The sequence below is a fragment of the Ochlerotatus camptorhynchus genome, unplaced genomic scaffold (assembly GCF_037179485.1).
Source record: "Ochlerotatus camptorhynchus isolate MF236.1 unplaced genomic scaffold, CSIRO-AGI_Acam_v1.1 ptg000328l, whole genome shotgun sequence".
Classification (NCBI taxonomy): Eukaryota; Metazoa; Arthropoda; class Insecta; order Diptera; family Culicidae; genus Ochlerotatus; species Ochlerotatus camptorhynchus.
The window spans coordinates 1,651,735-1,665,578 of NW_027040816.1; the positions used below are offsets into that span (position 1 = coordinate 1,651,735).

General features: G+C 42.5%; 1 long non-coding RNA gene across 1 annotated transcript; it reads left to right on the plus strand.

Annotated features, from left to right (window-relative positions):
• Positions 1 to 3,737: 3,737 nt before the first annotated feature.
• On the plus strand, positions 3,738 to 9,505 carry LOC135708184 (uncharacterized). Its single transcript, XR_010518285.1, has 2 exons — positions 3,738 to 3,872; positions 3,925 to 9,505. It is a non-coding gene; the product is annotated as an uncharacterized LOC135708184 (long non-coding RNA).
• Positions 9,506 to 13,844: the final 4,339 nt, after the last annotated feature.

Sequence of the window (13,844 nt, forward strand, 5' to 3'; positions counted from 1 at the left end):
ATATTTAGCTAAGCCATGAACCAGCATGCAAAACTTATGAATTGGTTCGTGTCTGATCAAATGTGGATAAATTATTTTTATCTAGATCAAAAAATCCTATGGTTTCGACAGTTCGGATCACTGCTCATTTAAATCGGCCGTTTACGATTTTTGGGCAGAAGTCAGAATTAAGTGTCATGTCAGTTTGTCGGTGGTAAAACTGTTTGGAGAAAAATTATTTTTATTTATTCGTAGCTTGTTTAACCATAATTTCCGGGAAATAAGTGAACGACAAGTAAAGTCCATGAATGATTTCTTTGTGCTGTCGTTCATTTTTTTATGACTTGAATATGCATCGAAAATGAATTATTCCCATAACATATATGGAGATATTTATTACTTCCTACCAGCGGAACAGCGCCATCTCTGTGGAAAATGGCCGGACGATAAGATTCATTTTAGCAAACTGCTTCACTTTCTCCATTTTTTTGGCAAGTTCTATGATTTCTGAACATGTTCTTTTATTCGATATTCTGAACTTTAATAAAGTTCTGCAATCTTCCATGAAGATCTCCGGAAAGGAAAATTTTATGAACTTCAATAAAGTTCTGCGATCCCAGGAAATTATTGCAAACTCCAGAAAACAGAATTCGTCAGGAAAATTCCGCAAACTTTCAAGGCACGCATCGAGTTTCAGAGAAATTCTTCAAACCAGTGCTGTAATGGAAAATTTAGAGCTAGATACACACTGATTTTGGATAAGTGCTCCCTCTTATAGGAATATAGAAATGTATTCCAGCTGGTCACTCTCTTTTTTCCGCAGTGTGCCGGCAGTGCCGAGACCAACATTGTTTGCTTGTGAATAACAGCATGCTTGGCAACTCAGTTCATTTGACAGTTCAAATGTTTTGTTTTCGAGGCTATTTTAATTCATGAAGTTTGATATATGGCACGATGGGTTTGGTACTTGTCAACAATTGGCCACTTCCCCGGGGCACCAAAAACATGCCCGGGAGTGCATTACCGACCAAGTTTTGTAAAATCATGAAGTTTGATATGTCACACGACGGGTTTGGTTTTTTTTTCGAGGATTTGTGTTAGAACATAGTAACCGTTGAAATAATTCAAGCGTAACTATTCAAATCGACGTATCTGATTGTGTAGACAATCACTTCAATTGACGATTTGTGACAACTACTACCTCACTCACAGAAACTAACAACATCAGCTAGTAGGGGAAAGATTCCTCTACCTGATGATGGTGTTTGTTTGCGTAGATGCGTTAGCAGTTAAGACAAATCGTAGATTGAAGTAATTGTTTACAAAAGCAGATACGTCGATTCTTAATAATTACGCTTGAATTGTTCGATAAAACTTTATTCGCTACTTGCACTCAGGCTTGCTGCAACTCCTCAAACTTACTGGAGGTTTTAAAACACTTTTGTCCTGCGAGTTTATCGACCCCTCACCTCGAGTGAGTAGTGAAGGAATATGGAAGAAATCTAATCTAATCTCTAATTTAACACCAACACAGCCAGTTCATGAAAGCATCCTGGAAAATGATATATCTACCTACATAATTTTTCTTGTCTGTTTGATATATGTTTCACATCAAAGATGCGTCACACTTATCAAAATGGTCAGGCTTACTGTGCAGCATTTAAGGGGCAAGATGATTCAGAAAACATCGGGCCTGTTTAAATCGAAGGCGAGATCGATGATTTAAACACGATGCTTCAGAATCCAATAAAAGGATGAAACGTGGACATCTCGTACCGTACGTTCCGATTTTGGGAATTATATGATTGGTTGGTCGTTGGAAGCGTCAAAACTAGAAAGTGATGCTCCATTTTCTTTTGACGGTTGGGGCATGAGCACTAACTCTTGTCCTAGCCTTTTATGACTTATGGCTAAAGCGCCATTACTCGCTTTCTGAAAAGGATTATGTGAAATCTATGAACAAAGCAACATTTTTGATTTGAAATATACAATATAGAAATACATAACGGTGGTGGTCACTACCCGAGTCTTGTCAATATTATCCAGTCATAAAAAGTAACAAGGATTAAAATGTGATCCTTTGATAACTGGAAAATCCTGATTCCCTAGATTAAAGTTGTCACGACTAGAGTTCGGTGGTAAATGTTATACCAGTAACGCAGCACAAAAAGGTGATCTCCCAACGTTACTAGTTTGAGAAGATAAAAATTTACAAAATGGAACGAACTCACCAACTTTAGCCAATTGAACCTGAAGGCTGCTTGACATGTGTTGATGTATAAGTCCAAATTGTAGACGAAGCTTGACGAAGTTCAACATGAACTAGTCCGGTTTTTGGTAGTTGCGCGGAATGTCTTCCTTCGATTTGAGATAATCAAATGTTCGGATGTATGTAGTCGATTTTTGATGTGCATTGGCAAGCCTTTTCGTGACCAATAGTCAGGTTCAACGCTGCGACTCATCGAATGATGGAACTAATGATGGGACGAATTATGGGACACAGCTTCTCAGCGCCAAATAATAGGGACCTAGAATGATGAACTAGAAATTGTCTCTTGGGCCTGGGCCAGATTAGCAACCGATTATAGATTCGGAAAAGTCTCACCAAATTCTACCAGATACTCAATATTATCCAAAGCCGTCACGAAACTTCCTTCTCCCATTCTTTGCGAGTATGCGACATCTTCACTCTTCTTCTAAATTGTCTTAATGCACTTCACCCAGGTTTTTCACACAGTCACGGGTACCTCCGTTTTGCTCGCGAATCGGTTCCAGAGGATTCCCTCCTCGACATTTCATTTTTCGGAACTTCATTTTTCGGAATCGGTTTCCCTCGACTAGGACACATTTCTAAAGATTTTTTCCTGAATCACGAACACTAAAAGATACTTTTGAAATCATCAACCGCGTTTGAAACTTCATAAAATCATACAAATTCACTCGAAAAAAGTACAGCTGTAAACTTTCATCGCGGCCTACCACGATCTGGCGACAGGAATATGGAAGACATAAACAAAAACTCCTTGAGAGAGAAGGAGAGTGGACTTCAGCGAGAGGATGATTTGACGTGAGGTGCGCTTTTCGACACACCGGATGACATTTTTGTTTGACTGCAATAAGCTCAGAGTTCATCCATAGTGAGAGTAAGAGTGTGTGATAGAAAACATGAACATGAATGACAGCAAACTTCACTCTCATTTAATCCCTCTTCGCTCACAAGCTCTGAAGCTCAGTGGAATGATTTGGCAGTAGGCATTCTACTCCTCAGAAAAAATGCTTCGCTACGCTCATTTCAAACTAACGAGCACGGCTCCCTCAAGCCTGTTTGCACTCTAACTTAAGTAGACGTTTCTATCAGGGAAGTTTCCATCATAGTTATACCATAGAGGTAACTCTAAGACTAGTAGGTCCCAAAGAAAATCATTATTATTTTTGGCTCACTCAGTACCAGAACAACGGTCCCAAGCAGTCCCAAGCTATTTCACTCACCCCTGCATGTTCTCCATGAATCCACACACCCCTGATGTTATCTGTCAAACTTTCATAGCGAATCAAAACAAACATAGTGTAGTAATAGAATTTCAACTAGAATAGGGTACGTTAATCGTTTGCTTGGGACCAATAGGCTACTAAAGTGGTGAGCCAATTTAAAATCGTTAGTTTCGTATTGATTGTTGGGTATACCACAGACAGACATACAAATTAGTACCGTTGTACTTCTTTAATCTAGTACCTCAAAACGTACAATTTGTGGTACTAGCTTAAAGCAGTACAACGGTAGTACAAGAGTGAACTTTGTATGTCTGTACAAGGTATTACGGCTGTTGTTACCGGCCGAAAGAGATTTTCTTCTTCTCGAAGTCACCGAAGAAGCGAAGCCATGGGACGAACTGGTGGCACTTCAAGTCAGAATGCGCCGGTGGTGAGCGGTTTGAGGATTTCAAGCGGCAGTATTTCGCTTCCGGTGGTGCAGAAACTCAAAGGACGGGAGAATTACGTGACCTGGACCTTTGCGATGCGAATAGTGATGATCCGTGAGGCACGCAGTATATTCCCCGGAAGGTGTTCAAGTCAACCAGGATTTGTCGGACTTGGCAACCATCTGCCTTCGTATTGAACCGTTCCACTACAGCCTTGTCCAGCGGGCCAAGACTGCGAAGGAGGCCTGGAACAGTCTGAAAACGGCGTTTCCAGACTGCGGACGGTACCGGAAGATAAACTTGCTGAAGAAGTTGACAAGGCTGGAGCTGGAAGATTGTTCGTCAGTCGAGGAGTACGTTGACGAAATTGGTTTCGTGTTCGATGACGAATGGTTGCTGCTCATCGGCCTCCCAAAGGTTTACTAGCCACTCGTGAAAGTAAGTTCCAGAAGAAGAAGAAGGATAAGTCCGGTGTAAAATGTTTCAAATGCGACAAGCTTGGGCACTACGCGTCCGAGTGCCAGGTGAAGCTGAAGTCGAAGCCCGAGAAAGGATTCCACGGAAAGCAAACGGCTTTGATTTGTTTGTTTATTAATTTATTTGATAAGGCTCAATCGAATTATCTTTACAGAGCCGAGGATTCTTGTTCACTACACAATATATCTTAAAACTATAGTCAAAAGGTACAACACAATAAACATTTTATCTTCTGCTATCCAATAAGCCTCCTCCACCAGAACAGGAGCCGCTTCCAGTGGTTCCATTGTATGGCACTATCGTCAACGGGGGTCAGAGCGCTTCCATTGCAGCAATGGACGCAAAACATGGTCAGCACTCACACATTCATCACGAAACGGTTGCTTTCCAAAGTCGACGACGCATCGACCTCGGCATCAACTGAAAGAACTGCTGAGGAGGACCACACAATGGTTGCTGCCGAGTAAACAGACGATCGCGTGACACACATTGAGAGTGAACGGCTTTGATGGCGTGCATGATACCGAAGCTGGAGACGGAAGACTGGATTTTGGATGCAGGAACAGGACGGCACATGTGTAAATCCGAGCAAGCGGTTATCAATCAGAAAGATGTCTCGGAGAGCATTTTTGCGGCCAATTCAACCGATGTTCCTGTTCCGGCCGTCGGCAGCGTCAAACTGGATGCCGATGTAAAAAGTATGTGCAGTACTCTAGATATCGCTGATGTTCTGTTCGTTCCAGACCTAGCGGTCAACCTGCTTTCGGTGAGCCGTATTTGCAAGAAAGGGTACCGGATCAATTTCTCGAGGAACTTTTGCGAGGTAGTCAACGAGTACCATCGGTGAGATCATCCCTAACGGTACGGAGGTGGATGGGCTATACAAGCTGAAGCAGGGCATTCATGGCAAAACCCTGGGAGAACCTGGAGTTGTGGCATAAATGGTTCGGCCACCTAAATCTGGCCGTCAATGGTTGCTGGGATCGAGAACGAGCATCGAGTGTGCTGTAGGTAAGCACCTCAAGCAATCGTTCAAGTCGGTGAGTAGGCGACACACACTTACTTCCTGAAATCCAAAGCTGAGGCATTTGATGCGTTCGTGGAATTTAAAGCGTATGTCGAGAAGCAGACAGGCAAATCTATGAAGCGGAGTATGTCGGAAATAAATTCGAGCAGTTCTTGAAGGTATGCGGCATCCGTAACGAGACCTCGGTTGCCTACAATCCGCAACAAAACAGACTTGAGGAAAGGATGAACCGGACGATCGAAGAACGCCCCAGATGTTTGCTCTTCGATGCTGGATTGGACAAGCGGTTCTGGGCTGAAGCAACCTCAACGGTGGTGTACTTGATTAATAGATCGCCAACAAAAGGTAATAGAATCACACCAATTGAAGAATTCACTGGAACGTAGCCAGATGTTTCAAATCAACGAGTTTTCGGATCGGACATTCATCACTGCGTTCCCGTCACACGAAAAGGAAGAATATGTTGGATCGCAACACGATTCTGGGCATAGTGGCTTGGAGTATGCATCCGCAATCCTCTACTCCACAGATTTCTAGCGAACGCGATACGCTTCAGCAAGCATTGGAACGACCGGACCGCGATGACTGGATCGGTGCAATGGAGGCCGAGCATCGGTCGTTGTGCGATAACGACACATGGGACCTCGTCGATCTACCGGCGGGACGGAGAGCACTCAAAAATAAGTGGGTGTATGCGCTGAAGACGGGTCCGGATGGCTTCATCGAACGACATAAGGCCCGACCGGGATTAAAGGGTATTCCCCAGTCAAACGCGAGCATTACGACGTCACGTATTCTCCGGTGGTACGGTATGCAACCGTGCGCTACCTCTTGGAAATTGCGGCCAAATACGATCTGCTGGTGTGCCATATGTATGCGGTGACTGCATTCTTGCAGTGTAAACTTTATGGAGAGGAGATCTACATGGATCAACCGGAAGGGTTTCGGGACGCGCGTGCACCGACGAAGGTTGTACGGGTTGAAGCAGGCGAGCCATGTCTGGAACCAGAAGGTGAATCGGAAACTCAAGGCGATTGGGTTCCAGCGATCTAAATATGACTCCTGCATGTACTTCCGGTTCGGCAACGGAAAGGTGATTATCATTTCTGTCTATGTGGACGACTTTCTACTGTTTTCCAACGATCAAGCGAGTTCCAAATTAAGGACCTGGGGGGCGTCAAGCAGATCTTGGGACTGCCGGTCAACCGATCCGATGCCATTGTAGCCATAGACCAGGAGCATTATATTGACAAACTTCTGCAGCGATTCCGGATGGAGGGATCCAACTCCATATCGTCACCCCTGGACGTGAACCAAAAGTTGACGAAAGTGATGCAACCCGAATCTGTGGAAGAGAAAGAGAAGATGAGAAGCACTCCGTTCAAGTAACTCTTCGCTGGTTTGCAGTGTGTGGCGCAAAGCACTCAGTCAGATATCAACCACGCGGTGAGTGTCGTCAGCAGCTTCAGCCATGAACCTGGAGCAGCTGGTGTATCGGGCCGACTGCGAGCAGAACTTCCAAGCATACAGCGATGCGAATTGGGCGAACGACGTCGAAACTTAGCGTTCCATTACCGGCTACGTGTTCCTGCAAAGTGGAGCTGGAAGAGGCAGTCCACCGTCGTACTTTCCACCACAGAGGCTGAATATATGGTACTCTCTTCTGCCACCGTGGAAGCGGCATGGTTGAGGGGATTCCTGCAAGAGCTTCGCGGTGTTGAAATTTCCGTTTCGATCAACTGCGATAACAAGAGCGTTATAAGTCTCGCGGAGAAGGATATCGGCTACTCTTCAAGAAGCAAGCATATCGACATAAGGCATCATTATGTACGAGATCGATAACGATTAGATTGTAAAGCTATTACATTGAATTATGTCCCATCAATCCTTCAGGCAGCAGTTATCTTCACGAAAGCACAAGCGAACACAAAGCTGTTTGAAGATAGAAAAATGTTAGGAATTCAGGATTTCCCGCTAAAAGGGGCATGTTCGAACATAGTAAGCGTTGAAATAATTGTTCAATCAAACTTCATTCGTTACTTGCACTCTATCTTGAGTAGACGCTTCTATCAATTTGCCACTTCCCCGGGGGTACCGGAACATGCCCGGAAGGGCTAGTGTGACTGTGGACTGTCAATAAGGCCATGAAAGTTGTTATGAATTCAATGGCTGCCATCTTGGATTTCAAAATGGCAGCGGACATCGATTTCAATCATCTACATGTCATCTCCGTTTCAAAAAGAACGCGTATTTTTTCTAAAACCAATGGCCACCATCTTGGATTCCAAAATGATGGCAGAAGTAAGTTTCCTACATCTGCATGTCATCCCAGTTCCAAAAATATCAATATTGTAGAACATTAACAGTTTTTTTTTCTCTAAATCGATGGCCACCATCCTGGATTTCTAAATGGCGGCGGACATCGATTTTCGATCTACTGTTCCGAAAATACTCATTGTCTTGCATGGGGAATTTTCAGTGACAAAACTTGATGATGATGATCGGAGATTATCGCTATTTCATATGATCGTGACCTGTAACACAAATGATAATCGCATTATCGGTTCCAGAACTGTCCGTTGTGTTTTTTGGGTTTGTACTGATCATGAGTGTAACCAAAATGAGAATGACTTTATCTTTATCTGAATCGTTGATTTCGATTCCCGCTACACTACAGGTTTGGTCAAGGGGTAAGTCACTCAGCACATTGTGCCGAAATTAGATTCGACACAGCTTGGGCACACCTTCGGCACAATTTCGTAGGCATTGGATTGCTGTAAATAAAATGGGAGCACTGCTGGACAACTTTCATTGAAGTTGTTCACAACATTCCGTGCTGTTTGACTGATGAGGAACTCAGACCAGCAGTTCAATGATAGATCTAAATGCGAAATGTAGGTTCTAGAGTGGGCTCAAGAAAAAGAGGCAGTTAATCACACCCCATTAGTACCCTTAATTCAAATAATGCTGCAAATCACACAAAATAAATTAAAGAAGTCTATTCATCATCCTCTATAGTCGGTCTCCTATAATGCTTCCCACTGGTTCCAACTCTTTCCGGCCGCTTATAGACCGATGCATTTCACATCACAAAAAGCTAGGTTTTGGTCTGCCTTTGAGGGCATTATAAAACACTAAAATACAGAACTTTTATCACCCTATGAACATAAAGCACCAACATTTCGCACACCAGCCACTTCCCGCGTCATCCACAACCCGGTTTATCCTTGCTTGAAAAACCAAAACATTCAAAGTGTCAGAAATACCGGGTTGCCAGGATTTTACAAACAATCGCAGCTTGCTCTATGACCGGCACACCTGCAGCGCACTTGCGGCACACTGACAAACAAGATGAACCAAGATTGGTGTGCGGAGTGACCTACCCCTTGAGTTTGGTTCTTGTAGAGAAATAGCCGCTTTCTCTGGGGCACCGGAACTATTCCGGGATGATCAATGTGATCATGGATCATCGGTAAGCCGTAAATGGTCCAATTACATAATTTGAGTGAGAAAATATTAAATCTATGCAAATTTAGACGTTAGACCCGCAAAGGTTAATGATTACCATGGTTTCCATAGTTACACAAAAGAACTATAAGAGTTGAACAACGCAGCCATTGAGCCAAAAGTGAATAATTTGAAGCACAAGTTCTTGAACGCTATTACGACCTAATCAACATTCAAATGTTTTCGGACCACCTTTTTACCCCTCCAATATACCATTCCATCCGAGATTTTAATTTAATTCCGATCGTAGAGTTGTATGCTCCTTCTGTATTTGTATTTGTAGTATAGAAACAGTTTAAAGCAGTAAATTCCATTTGCGAGCGCGTTATCCAGTAACACGTCTCCATTCAATCAACCAACCAACATAAACAGACAAAAAAAAAGACAAAGATTAGAACGCGTAACCAATCAATTCGATGAAGAGAGAAAATCAACCGATGTGAACAGATAAAACTAGAAACACACTCTAAACTGAAGAAAAAAGAAACACAGAGAGGAAGAGAAATGAAAGCAAGAAAAAATGAAATATAATGTTATTCAAATGTTATTTCAATCACTGTTGAAATGTTAGAATAAATTTAAATAAAACCAAAAACATTCGAACCATTTTCGTCCCCGATGACTATCACCCTACCCTGCTAACACGCGCGAAGTTTGCAAATTGATTTTTCACTTGTTTTGCATTTCCTATTCTCCCATTCATCCAACAATCCAAAAAAAAAACAACCCCAATTACTCAACGGATCAACAACAATGTCAAACATTCCGCGTGCCGTGCAGCATCCGAAATAAAAAAAAATTAATGTTCTTCGACTTAGTGATAATTCTTATCAGAAACACCCAGAATGACGGGTTCGGTCTCGGTGCTGTCAATGAGTCCACCTAATTTAGAACGCTAATCGCTTGCTTGTGCCGCAACCAGGGCCTGCCACACTACGGTTTGTCTTGCGCTCGGAGCAGACCAGGCCTGCTGCTGTTCTTGCTATGGTGGGTTCAGTCACGATCGGATGCTGCTCGGATTCGAACGCTACTTACAGCATGTTCTGCTCGCATCCCGCCCTGATATGGGCTATCGCGTTCTGCTGCCTGTGCGCGCTGGTGAGATCATTAAACTGACCATTTTCAATTTCCGTTCCAGTTCTCCATTCATCGGTTGCTTTAAATAATCAGTTTGACGTTTGATTTGAATTCGGTAGCTCTACCTCTGCACGTTTGGCTCGTACTTGAAGGGTGTTAAGGGATCGATCTCACAGATGGCCAACATCATCCCGATGGCCAGTCTGAGCCCGAAAGCTCGCACGGCGGCGGTCAGCGTTTTCGTCGTTGATGTGGAAGCGAACCGAGGAGGGGAGCACGTGTACAGCAGGAGTCCCACGTTGAATTTGGAAGCCATCTTGCAGGATGGAATATACCATGCCAGCAGCAGTGAAGTTCAAATGAAGTCTGATAGTTTAACGAATTTGTTGATATGTGATGAGAAGAATGACACGTTTAGTATTTATGAAAATGTGTATCTGTGGGTGCCGAAAATGTCCATGCTACCTCCAAATGCTACTTCCTTTAGACAAAAAAAATCGTGTTCTGATTTTGGTAACTTAAAATAAGAATGTTTGATTTAATGAAATTCATCGATTCAATATGATAATTTGACAATCCTAAAATTAAACAAAAATGTGAAACTGTGAAATGGAACAATGCATACCAACACACCTCCAAAAACCATTTGATTTGTACGGCAATCACGGCTCTTATTATGAGTATCACTTCCTTATCACCGTGTAGTGACACCCGTAATAAGGCCCGTATTATAAAAAAAAAAGTTTGTCTGGGCAGAAACACTGCGGTGTCTGCCGGGGTAGCCTACGGCGAGTAGGCAATCCGGTGATTCGTCACCAACGTCGCCGGGGTGGGGGGGTATCCAATAGACGAAGAACAAGACCGCTCAGCACAGGCCGTGCTTTGTAGCAGCAGAACCGCCGCCAGGCCGCCATCGAAGGGCCCCACCGAACAGCAGCAGCAACAGCAAGGAGGACATAGATAAGTGGATAATATACGTCTAAAATTGCATTTTCTTTTTGTTGTTTTGTTTCACCCAAATCCGAACGACTTTGGGGGAAGTACCTAGGCCACCCCAATCTAAGGCAATGGCGGTCTGCCTGGCGGATGGAAAATCCATCAAGTCAGCTGGAAGTGGTATCGGTAAGCTAGTCTTCTTGAACGGAGATGGCATCAGGATGAACGTTGGGCTCGAAAACGTCCTGCATGTTCCATCGCTCGCTGGTAACCTGCTGTCGGTGAGTAAAATCACAGATTTGGGTTTTCGGGTGCTGTTTGGGAAAACGGAGTGCCATATCCTGAAAGGAGAAGATACAGTGCTAGTTGGGCAGCGTGAAGGAGGGCTGAAGCAAGCGCCGAAGAAGGCATTTCTGGTTGATCCGAAACATTTTTTTTCCTTGATTTGTTGTAGGAGGCAGATCCTACACCTGGACCCTACCTATCGACCCATCAACTCATGAACCGGGGTCCAACGGCCTTACTTCCCTTCCGAAGGAAGGCGTGATCAGAGATTTTATGCCTCAGAACATCCCGGCGGCGCCGACTGGGATTGAACCCAGGACTTCTGGAGTGAGAGGTAATCACGCTTACCACTACACCATTGGCGCCGCTTGATCCGAAACATGCATCAACGTTACCAGATTGTTTTCAATATTATCGGTATCAAATGTATTAAAAAATCGGCATTTATCGGTATTCTATTTTTTAAATTAAATTAATATTTTTACCGTTATTGAAGGCGAAAATTCAAACTTTTGGACTAAGAACGAAAATTTTGCTTTGCAGTAGAAGTCGGATGAAGTTTCCAGGAAATGTTTAAATTAGTTTCTGAAGGAAGCCGAAAAAACCCAGAGAAAGAATAAAGAAGCTCTTCCGGAGGAAGTTTGAAGAAGTTCTAAGAAATGTCGGAAAAACATCCGGGAACTTCCGAGACAAATATAAAAACTTTTGACGAAAATTTGAAGAACCTTTCGGAAAAAAGATCGGATGACACATCCATAGGAAGCCAGAAAATATTCGGAATTCGGAAACAAATTCCAGGAGTAGTCATTTCCAGGGGAAGCGCAGAAGAAGCTCAGAAAAACTTTCTATTGGAAGTCGAAAAAACTCTAGGAACTTATCGCTTATGGAGAAACTTCCAGAAGAAGACGAAAGAAATGTCTACAGATACATTCGGTATAAATTTAATTGAACCTTGTTGAGAAGATGGATGAAGCTTCCTAGAGACGCTGGAAGAAACTTCGTAAGGTAGATTGGAATAAACTTTTGGAGAAAGTCCAAGCCAGAGTGACAATCGAAAGAGATTTCCAGGATAAGTTGGGAAAAAATTCCGGAAGAAAGAGATTTCTCGGGGATGTTTGAACAACATTCTCTGAAGTTCCTTACATGTTCTAATGATTCAGAAATTTTCCTGATATTTATAAAACATACCTGACGACCCCGCAATGTACCTGAAGTTTTCGGAATATTCCTGAAATACACTTGGAAAAACCCATCATCCTCCTTTAAAGTTCTTACAATTTTCCTGAAGTTACTATATTTGTGCTGTTTTGTAGTTCTCTTCTGATCATCCTAGAAGTATTTGGAACTTCCCTGATTATAATGAAACTACCGGAAAATCTCTAATCTTCTTTGAAGGCCTCTGGACTTTCTGGAACATTTTGAAACTTTTTAAGTACTCCCACAATTTAATTGAACTTAATTTAACATCAACATTGAAGCTCTTTGATCTACCCGATTTAATTTTCATTCTAAAAAGTTTTAGAAACTGCCATTAAAATGCACGAACCTTCCCTTAAAGTATTCTCACATTTTTCTAATGTTCATGTTACTTCCTTTACGTTTCCAAAATGTTCATGAACCTTGGAACTTAGCTGAAGTTTATGGACATCCCCTAAGTTTCTCGGAGCTCCATTCAGGTTTCTGTAGTTTAATAGAAATTAATTGATCTGTTCAATTTACTGTCCTGAATACCATTAAATTTCTCTGAAGCTCTTTGGACTTTTCTGAACTTCATAGGTTCTCGATTTTTAACAAAAGTTAATGAACCTGTTGTAGTAGATGTAGGTTATATTATGAATAAAATGATGCTATTTATTTGAACGTGCAACGAACGCGCTATTCAAACGTGGATACACCCCTAACGATAACGAAACAAACGATCGAAACTGAATGATAATCGGTTATATGCGGAAAACGAATACCGTATAACGGATACGATCGAGCTTTATGTTCGTGTTGAAATAAAGAGAGAGAAAAAGCTCTGAACTCGAACCTCGTGAAAGTCGACCCGCACATCGCATCAACGGAAAGCTTTTAATGAATTTCGAGCATTCTGTCACAAACGAAGTGACAAACGGAGCGGCTCGAAAACTTTGGTGACTAACCTGCTATTTCAATTTTTCAGTGTACCACATGGCAACACCACTACTACTGGATTGTACCACATGGCAACACTACTATTAGATTGAACTAGCATTTTCAGCAAATGTACTAGAATGTTTTGGTTCTATCTCATTCACTCTACTCAAAACTGAAATGCATAAAAAAATGACAAAATGATACGCACTCTTTGCACACTGTCAAAGAATCATTGTACACAAAATCAACTTTGTTCAAATCAAAACAAAAAAACTAACCCATCTGGTGGATGATGGCACAAGCTTCCAAGAAAATTCTATTACAGTGAACCACATTATTTTAATGGATTTCTTCGCCAGTATGTCGTCTGTAACTACGTTTCTGATTCTGTTAACGATAGTTGAGACGATTGGATGTGCATTGAAGTACGGAAAGGCTGCCGTCACGACACCTGTCTTTAATTTATCGGAACTTACCCTAACAGATCTTAAAACTTACCCAAAAGTCTGGAGTTTTCT